A 10,527-nucleotide genomic window follows, 5' to 3' on the forward strand; every position below is an offset into this window, starting at 1 on the left:
TCTTTATTGTGTATGTGTATTGTAAAAGTCGTTAGTGCATATTGTAAGTTAGTGCATATTGTAAGTGAATTTATCAAATGTTTAACTGTAAATATTAAATACTGATTAGCGGAAGACTATTCTCAATGATGCAATCGTGCTCACCTCCCTCATCCACGACTACAATGTGACGACCCGGAAATTTTTGACTAATTTTAGATCAAACTCTCGATACGATTTAATATTTTTAGCACGATAAGCAAAGTCTGTAATGTTGAATCTCAAAATCTTTGAACTATGTTCATGTAATCAATTACTCTTTGATTGTGCTCGACAATTTACGAACATTTATGTGTATAGATATGTATATATAATATATAGTTATATTAATTGAAAACGTTAACAAAGTATTAGATGTATAATACTTTACATGAACGTATTTGTTTCAATATAAGTTTATTTTATTTATCGATGAGATTAAAAGATAATATCAAATGATTAAATTATCAGATACATTGTGATATGATTACGAGTCTCTATTGTGAGGTCCACGTTGATTTGGAAATATTTTCATTTTAACAATATTCGAAAAATGAAAAAGTGATTTACAAGTAAGAACAAATATGTCAATTAACGATAACTGGACAAAAGTTAGTAAAAGTTTCTGCTTGATTTTCAATGCATGCTTTATAATAATTGCTTCGTGTCTCTTGATAAGTTAATCATTTAACTTTCATAATATTTGATGTAAAAGTGAAATTATGTAGAGTAAATAATTGGGTTAATGGTTGTCAACAAGATAAACTCAGTTGACATGTTACATTAAGATTATTTCATACATTTAATTATCCATTGGACTTTACCATTCGATTCACGAACAAGTTAAAAACTTAAACTTGAAACCCGAGAAGATATATTACGTGATTTACTTGCTTAAATGAAAATGTTTTATGATATAATAAATACTATTATATTATTATAACGTTTTTAGATATATATATATATATATATATATATATATATATATATATATATATATATATATATATATATATATATATATATATATATATATATATACGGCAGAAGCGCAGGAAGACCCGGAGCTTGTTACGGGTACGTTTCTCATTGACAATAAATCTGCTTATGTTTTATTTGATTCGGGTGCGGATAGAAGCTATATGAGTAGAGATTTTTGTGCTAAACTAAGTTGTTCACCGACGCCCTTGGATAATAAATTTTTACTCGAATTAGGAAACGGTAAATTAATTACAGCAGATAATATATGTCGGAATCGAGAAATTAAACTGGTTAGAGAAACATTTAAGATTGACTTGATACCAGTAGAGTTAGGGAGTTTTGATGTGATAATCGGTATGGACTGGTTGAAAGAAGTAAAAGCAGAGATCATTTGTTACAAAAATGCAATTCGCATTATACGAGAAAAAGGAAAACCCTTAATGGTGTACGGAGAAAAGAGCAACGCAAAGTTAAATCTTATTAGTAACCTGAAGGCACAAAAACTAATAAGAAAAGGTTACTATGATGTGCTAGCACACGTCGAGAATAGTAAAAATATATTTTTGCGATTTCGAATTTAGTTAGTAAACGACAGTAACACTCAATTGTCATTGGACGGATATCAAACTAGTTAAAAAGGAATTTATGTGATTTTAAAATAAACGGTGATCCGAAAATGAGTTCTATAAATTTTAGGCTTACTAAAATGTATTTAGGATCTAGTCATTAAAATTTTAGCATTTTTTGTATTTTACCCAGAATTGAGAGGGACAGTTGATGTAATTTTTAATTATTAAATTAATGATTGAATTTTATATCATAATGACCAAAATAAATAAATATAGTTAATTTAAAAATATGGGATTTTTCTGAATACTTTTATCCGCCACTTATTAACAACGGTGTACGAAGTTTAGTCCGAGAAAGGCGGCGGCTAAAAAAAAAATTCCCACGTTTTTATTTAAGTATTATATTATGACATTTATGTAACTACTCTTGTTTCCCACTATCTCATATATGGTACATATTTCCAGGTAAACGTTCCCCGTAGCATGATATTGTCCGCTTTGCCCGTAGGCGTACAGATTTTTCTTGGCAACTACACACGACGAAAACTTTCTCAGGAGGTCACCCATCCTGGTAGTGCTCTCGCCTGAGCACGCTTAACTGCAGAGTTCTCATGAGATCTGCTGCGCTTGTGGTCCCAAAACGCGTCATGCTAGGAAAGGTCTCCACACCCTTATAAGGCATGCTTCGTTTCCCTCTCCAATCGATGTGGGACGGATGTAACACGGGTGTTACAATCCTCCCCCCTAATGGGACACAACGTCCTCGCTGTGCACGTTTGGTCCGGGGCCTGGCTCTGATACCATCCGTAACATCCCAGGTAATCGTTCCCCGTAGCATGATATTGTCCGCTTTGCCCGTAGGCGCACAGATTTTTCTTGGCAACCACACACGATGAGCACTTTTCCAGGAGGTCACCCATCCTGGTAGTGCTCTCGCCTGAGCATGCTTAACTGCAGAGTTCTCATGAGATCTGCTGCGCTTGTGGTCCCAAAACGCGTCATGCTAGGAAAGGTCTCCACACCCTTATAAGGCATGCTTCGTTCCACTCTCCAACCGATGTGGGATGAATGTAACACGGGTGTTACAATATATATATATATATATATATATATATATATATATATATATATATATATATATATATATATATATATAAAGTAATTTGAATGTAATTAGTTTTGAAAAACTTAATTTTAATTTTATAAATAAATTTATTATATATTTTTATATATATGGGACGAGAATTAGAAAATGATTTTTTAACTCTAAGTTTGTTAAAAATATAATAATCTTTTTTATAAATTATAGATTTTATATATTACATTTTAAGTGGTAGGTTTCTCTTAAAAGCGTATATAGTATTTTAAATATATATAGACCCACTTATTATGACTCGTTTCTCCGATGTCATGACAAAAATAAATATTACCCTAAAATATGAAGAAAAAAAATTATAAACTTTTACCATCTTTTATTGAAAATGGAGCATAAAATAACAGCCCGTGAAAACACGGGACCAAAATGTGAAAATGACAAGTTATGTCACGAGACCTTGTAAGTTTGTGGTGTCTTTTTCTTATAAACCCGTTTTATTTATTTATTTTATTTTATGAATATTTAAATTATTATTATATTATTATATTATTATATTTAAATTATTATTATATATTTACATCTATAAATTGCAATCCATTTCTTGTTTTAGAAAACACATACATATCCATATTTTACTCCGTAAATTATTATTATTATTATTATTAAAGATTAAAGATTATTATTATTATTATTATTATTATTATTATTATTATTATTATTATTATTATTATTATTATTATTAGTAATATATACATAAAATATTACGACGGGGTTATGTTCAGATTTTTAAATGGGTTAAAGCTAAGGAATTTATGGGTTATAGCTAACGAGGTTATGAGTATGGTTCGGGGATATTATTCGTGAATCAAAGGCCAAACTTGAGTTTGTTATTAGTATTGCGTCTGCATACTTTTCCTGCAATATTGAACCACAATATTGATAAGTGAGTTTCATTTGCCTTTTTACCCTTTACATTTTTGGGCTGAGAATACATGCGAAATTTTTATAAATGTTTTACGAAATAGACACAAGTAATTGAAACTACATTATATGGGTGAATGATCGAAGCCGAATATGCCCCTTTTGCTTGGTAACCTAAGAATTAGTAAACCGATCTACTAATTGACGCGAATCCTAAAGATAGATCTATTGGGCCTAACGAACCCCATCCAAAGTACCGGATGCTTTAGTACTTCGAATTCGTTTTTATCATGTCCGAAGGATTTCCCGGAATGATAGGGGATATTCTTATATGCATCTTGTTAATGTCGGTTACCAGGTGTTCACCATATGAATGATTTTTGTCTCTATACATAGGACGTATATTTATGAGAACTGAAAATGAAATTCTTGTGGTCTATTAAAATAATGGAAATGAATGATTATGATAAACTAATAAACTCACCAACCTTTTGGTTGACACTTTAAAGCATGTTTATTCTCAGGTGTTAAAGAAATCTTCCGATGTGCATTTGCTCATTTTATAGATATTACTTGGAGTCATTCATGGCATATTTTGAAAGACGTTGCATTCGAGTCGTTGAAATTCATCAAGATTATTATTAAGTCAATTATAGTTGGATGTATTATGAAATGGTGTGCATGTCGTCAACTTTCGTTGTAAAGAAAGTTTGTCTTTTAGAAACGAATGAAATGTTTGTAAAATGTATCATATAGAGGTCAAATACCTCGCGATGTAATCAACTATTGTGAATCATTTATAATGTATATGAACGGGTCCTTTCATACAAGCACTTGGTTACGAGTGTATATCTCACCTTTAGTCCTCGTATCGTATGACATTTGTCACTCGCCCTCCTTGATGTTTTAAAACAAAACATATGAGGATGGATATAAATGTATATATATTGTACATTCCGGCTCTATTTTTGAGTCAACAACAATTTATTGGCATCTTGATTGCCGTTTAGAGCATAAATTGTATTCCATGCAGGATCTAAAACCCATGAATATTTGATTTTACTATTTTTCATGGCGTTTCAAACTTATTTTACTAATGTTTTTAAAAAATTTCCTACTTATTGGTCGGAGGTCCACTCGGAAGCAATCTCTTTATCCGTCGAAAAGAGAGAGATATGACTTTCTCTATTTTTGAGAGTGTTTCACTCTGGGTGGAGAAATGACTTGTTTTTATTTCCGGATAGGTGAATGATTGTCTACATCTCACCTCCCTCATACACTACTCATGTGGTATTGAGTTTTGTTTTTGTTGTTGTACATTAAGGTTTGATATTTATTTATACCATACAATAATAAATTAATACAAAGGGTCATACTTTTTGTGAGGAAATATGTCAAGTTTGAGAGTGTTCAGGTTAGTCATGGTGAAAAAATGTTGATGTGACGTTGATGTGATAATTAGTCATCGTAAGAAAGTATATTATGGTTGAGAGTGGTCTAACATGGTTTTTTTCTTTTACATAATTTCATATATTTGCTTTTTAATCCGCAAATTTAAGCTTAGTTGTATAAGTGTTTTATGGTTTTGGTGTTCGTATTGTCTGTTGTTAATGGTTCTTGTGTTAATTTTCCATGGGTGATGAGTGTTTGTAAGTCCATATACTTATTTGATGTTGTATATGTGCTTTTTACATCTTGGTAAAAGGTTGTTGATTAAAAAGTCTATAAGTCTATTTTTCAAACGAACTATAATGATTCGTTATCATTTTTTTGTTGTTGTTAAAATGCTTTCGCAATTTGCAAGGTGCCTTGCGAGCCTTGCGACTCAACTCATTATTGGTGCAAATAAATCAGATTTCGTTTATGACTTTAAAATCATAAAGTCAAATATTTTAGGGCACCAAGGTAAGAGGTACACGTTTTGATTCATTTAAGAGTACGTTTTGCATTAAAATCATCATCTAAATCTATATCTTTTTGTTTTGAAAGGTAAGACCTTAAAGTGAGGTTGATGGAGATTGAACACGAGTATCTTTTGGAAATTCTCAAACACCCAACCACTCAACCACCCTTTTGGGGTTCATCTAAATATATTGGGATTGTCAATTTTAACCAAAACATCGATTGATTCGAGTTTGACTTTTTGATTAACTATGAGTTATTGATTAGCAAGTTTTAGGAATTTTTAGATCGAATTTGTTATTGGCGTGTGTTTGTGTGATGTTTTGAAGCAACTTTTATGTAGAGAAATTTTGGATTAAAAATGTGTATAGGATTAGTTTTGCTTTAAACCTTGCTCATCGTGTTCATCATTGTCATTATTTCAATTTGTGAGTTTTAAGTATTTAAATTGATTGTTATATGCTTTTACAAGTGTATTGATCATTAGGAAATTGTTTGATTTAATCAAATTGATTCGATTTTATGTTATAGGTGTCGGTTGATATCTATTCTCGGTAAAAATTAATTTTTAAAAATTATTTTCGGAGCACATACTGTTCATGCACTTTTTTGTAATTTAAACTTGTTATTTATTCTTAAACTTATTTATTCATGCTACGGTATATGTGAGCAATCTATGATAATCAAATATGAGATCTGATTGATTCAGCGTTAATGTGTTGAGTCGCAAGGCTTGCGAAAGCGTTTCGATAATTTTTTTTGTTTTGAGAATTGAAAGGACCCGTCCTAATCCATCCGGATGAAGTCCGTATCGATTATAAACGATTCACAATAGTTGATTACATCGCGAGGTACTTGACCTCTATATGATACATTTTACAAACATTGCATTCGTTTTTGAAAAGACAATATTTCATTACATCGAAAGTTGACGGCATGCATACCATTTCATAATATATCTAACTATAATTGACTTAGTAATAATCTTGATGAACTCAATGACTCGAATGCAACGTCTTTTGAAATATGTCATGAATGACTTCAAGTAATATCTCTAAAATGAACAAATGCACAGCGGAAGATTTCTTTCGTACCTGAGAATAAACATGCTTAAAAGTGTCAACCAAAAGGTTGGTGAGTTCATTAGTTTAACATAAATAATCATTTCATAAATTTAATAGACCACAAGATTTCATATTTCCATTTCTTATAAACATACGTCCCATGCATAGAGACAAAAATATCATTCATATGGATTGAACACCTGGTAACCGACATTCACAATTTGTATATAAGAATATCCCCATCATTCCGGGATCCTCCATCGGACATGATATTAATTTCGAAGTACTAAAGCATCCGGTACTTTGGATGGGGCTTGTTGCGCCCGATAGATCTATCTTTAGAGTTCGCGTCAATTAGGGTGTCTGTTCCCAAATTCTTAGATTACCAGACTTAATAAAAAGGGGCATATTCGATTTCGATAATTCAACCATATAATGTAGTTTTGATTTACTCATGTCTATTTCGTAAAACAGTTATAAAAGCAACGCATGTATTCTCAGCCCAAAAATATAAAGGGTAAAAAGGCAAATGAAAATTCACCTAATGTATTTTGTAGTAAAAATACATATGACGACATTGAATAATTGTAAGGTTGGCCTCGGATTCATGAACCTATATCATTTGGATATATATTATTACACATAATTGTGATCGAACAAATATATTATTATTAGTGATGTAATTTGTCATTTTCATAAAATTTGTGTTCCATTGATAACTTAAATATACTTATTTTATACATCTTAAATAACTAATAATATAATGATAGAGTTAGGTTATATGTATTAGATATGATTTTATATAATTTAATAGTCATTTTAATAATAATACTGATACTTGTAACAATTAAAATGATAATAATAATAATTATAATTTTAATAAATATACAAATAATAATTACTTTATTGATAATAAATCTAATGAAAATTCTAAAGATAATAAAATGTTAATAATAATAATTTTTCGTTCGAATCATGAATTACATTATAATTTTTAATCATTAGGTTTCATAATTACATTAGCAATCTAATTATACCACCTTTGTATCTTCTTAATTATATCTTAATTATCTTAACTGTAAGCATATACATCTTAATACTTCCTAATGTTAATTATTTCCAATATCGTAATCAAAATCATAATATAATGATAATGATAATACTAATAACAAAATGAAAATGATAACTTTTAATTATAAAGATACTAGTGATGTTATTAATAATTAATAATAATAATAATGATAACAAACATAATAATAATAATAATAATAATAATAATAATAATAATAATAATAATAATAATAATAATAAAAGCAAATAAAGAGACTACCTTTAGAAAAAAACAGCAACAAGAATGTCCCTGCCGAGACTCGAACCCGAGACCTCTCGTTAACCTCAAGACGCTCACAACCATTGAACCGTTGCAGTTTTTCTGATTAATATTAGAGTTTTAATTTACTTAATAACGTTTCTGTTTTCATTCCTTCTTCACCTTCTTAAAAAAAATTCGACCAGGAGTAATTCAAAAACCCTACTGCTAATTCATTTGTTTGATCTAGGGTTTGTAATTGAAACTGAACCTAACTCCAGTGGGTGATTGGATTAAGTAGAACAGAAAAGAAAAAGAAAAAAAATATAAATAACAAATAATAACAGGCTCGACGATGAAGATGAAGACCCAACTTTGATTTTTAAGATTTAGACATTCTTTGCTTTCGATTCCTAAATGAAAAAGGTTTTAAATCGTCTCTGTAACCTATCTGAACTCTCAATTTAAATTGAGACATAAAAACGAATCTGAATTTTGAGGAAGAACATTGGGTTGACTTTTTGAATTTGAAGTTTGACTCAAAAATTCGCTTTCAATTCAATAAATTAAAGATTGAAACTTTTCAGATAGATTAAATGGAGAATTCCTAACCACACTACATTGATGGATTTTGAAATTTCATTTGAAATTGGATTATGAATAAAGCATGATGATACAGAGTATTTTCGAGCTGTATATTTTTCTTATTTCAGTTTTTTTTTTTTTAATTTGATTATTCATTTCAGAGTAGGATATATATATAATCTAAGTTTGAGAATGATTACAACAGTAATAAAATTCGTTCGTAATTGTTTTCTAGCTAATATTAGTCGACAAAGAGAATCAAATAAAAGGATATTTACAAAAAAAAATAAAACAAGAAAAGGACTTGTAACAATATTTGTACCGGTTGTTTAATCGAATTTGCATCAGGTACAGATGATATTTGACAAAATCAGACAAGGATAAAATCAGATAAAGTTTTGAAAGGGATACGTAACAGATTCCCCAATTATATCAATTTCATAATTAATTTAAAACTAATAAATATAATATATTAATAATAATATCAAAATAATAATTGATAATGATAAAAGTATTAAAGATAATGATAATAATTATTTTAAATAAAATGATTATTTTTAGTAATAATATTAGTAATAATAATATTAATAATAATAATAATAACAATTATTAATAACAATATTAAGAATGTTATGTAATTAATGATACTTCGTATTATTCTTATAATATTATTTACAATATTAATAATGATTTTAATGATAATGGTAATGGTAATTATAAAATTACAATATTAATAATCTTATTAATAACTCAAATCATAATTTTACTTCTAATTATAATAATAATGATATTAATAATGATAACAATGATATTTGTAATAATAATATGACAAATTAAATGTATCGTATTTTTATATCAATATTATTATATTAAAATGATAATATTCATAATAATGATATTAACATTAACATTAATATTTATTTATATCAATAATTTCATACAAACAAATAATAACATTTATTATATAAATATATTTATTTATATATATATATATATATATACATATCTATTTGTAAACAATTGTTCGTGAATCGTCAGACACAGTTAAAGATTTATATTATTATATGAACAAAGTTCAAAAGTTTTTGAGACTCAACATTACAGACTTTGCTTATCGTATCTAAATCAAATAAGATTCAGGTTTAAATTTGGTCGGAATTTCCCGGGTCATCACAGTACCTACCCGTTAAAGAAATTTCGTCCCGAAATTTGAGTGAGGTAGTCATGGCTAACAATAAATATGTTTTCCTGACGAATATGAGGTGATAAATAGAGTTTTATCCTTATTGAATAATACAGATAAAATAATTCGATTATTCGAAGAGCACGAATGAAACTATCATGAGAGAGGTCCCAACGGGCATCGTCCACCTTCGTCCAAAAACTTGCCTAAATTTTTAGCCGTTAGTAAAATAATAAATAAAATAAAAAAATTTCCAACGGCTATCCCAACGGTCACTTTTACACTATATAAACACCAACCATATACTTCATTTTATACACTCAAACATATATTTCTTTTATATTTCCATCTTTCTCAAGATCAAGATCAAACACTCCCAAACTGCAAAATGTTAACACTTCCCCCAATGATTGTTTCATTCAATGTTCATTACGGAGGTGATTTCCGTAATCAAATGAAGGAATATAAGTGGAGCGACAGTATTTCGTTTGAAGATATCGACATTCGTGATGTTGGTTTACAAGACTTGCTATCCTTTCTGAAGGAAAAAGTTCCGTGTGAATTCACGTCTGTGTTCTTTTATAAAGACGATTATGATGCGGATTGTAGGGCAAGTTTTCTGTGTACCGATGATCAATGGTACTTTATAAAAGATACCATTGAAGATCGCGGTAAACGCATTTCTCTGTATGCGGTTCTTGAAGATGAAGAGACGTTGGGTTATCGTTACCTCGATGAATCAGCTGAAGTAGCAGTTGAGGCATCAAGAGAAATATCGATGTCTCCAGAGTACCTCACGGATGGTGAAATGACTGGTGAACGCTACTTTGCAGATGACAATTGACGACGATGAGTAGTTTGATTGTAATCTTTTAATTTTTAATTGTCGTGATGTTTTA

The sequence above is a fragment of the Rutidosis leptorrhynchoides genome, chromosome 3 (assembly GCF_046630445.1).
Source record: "Rutidosis leptorrhynchoides isolate AG116_Rl617_1_P2 chromosome 3, CSIRO_AGI_Rlap_v1, whole genome shotgun sequence".
NCBI lineage: Eukaryota > Viridiplantae > Streptophyta > Magnoliopsida > Asterales > Asteraceae > Rutidosis > Rutidosis leptorrhynchoides.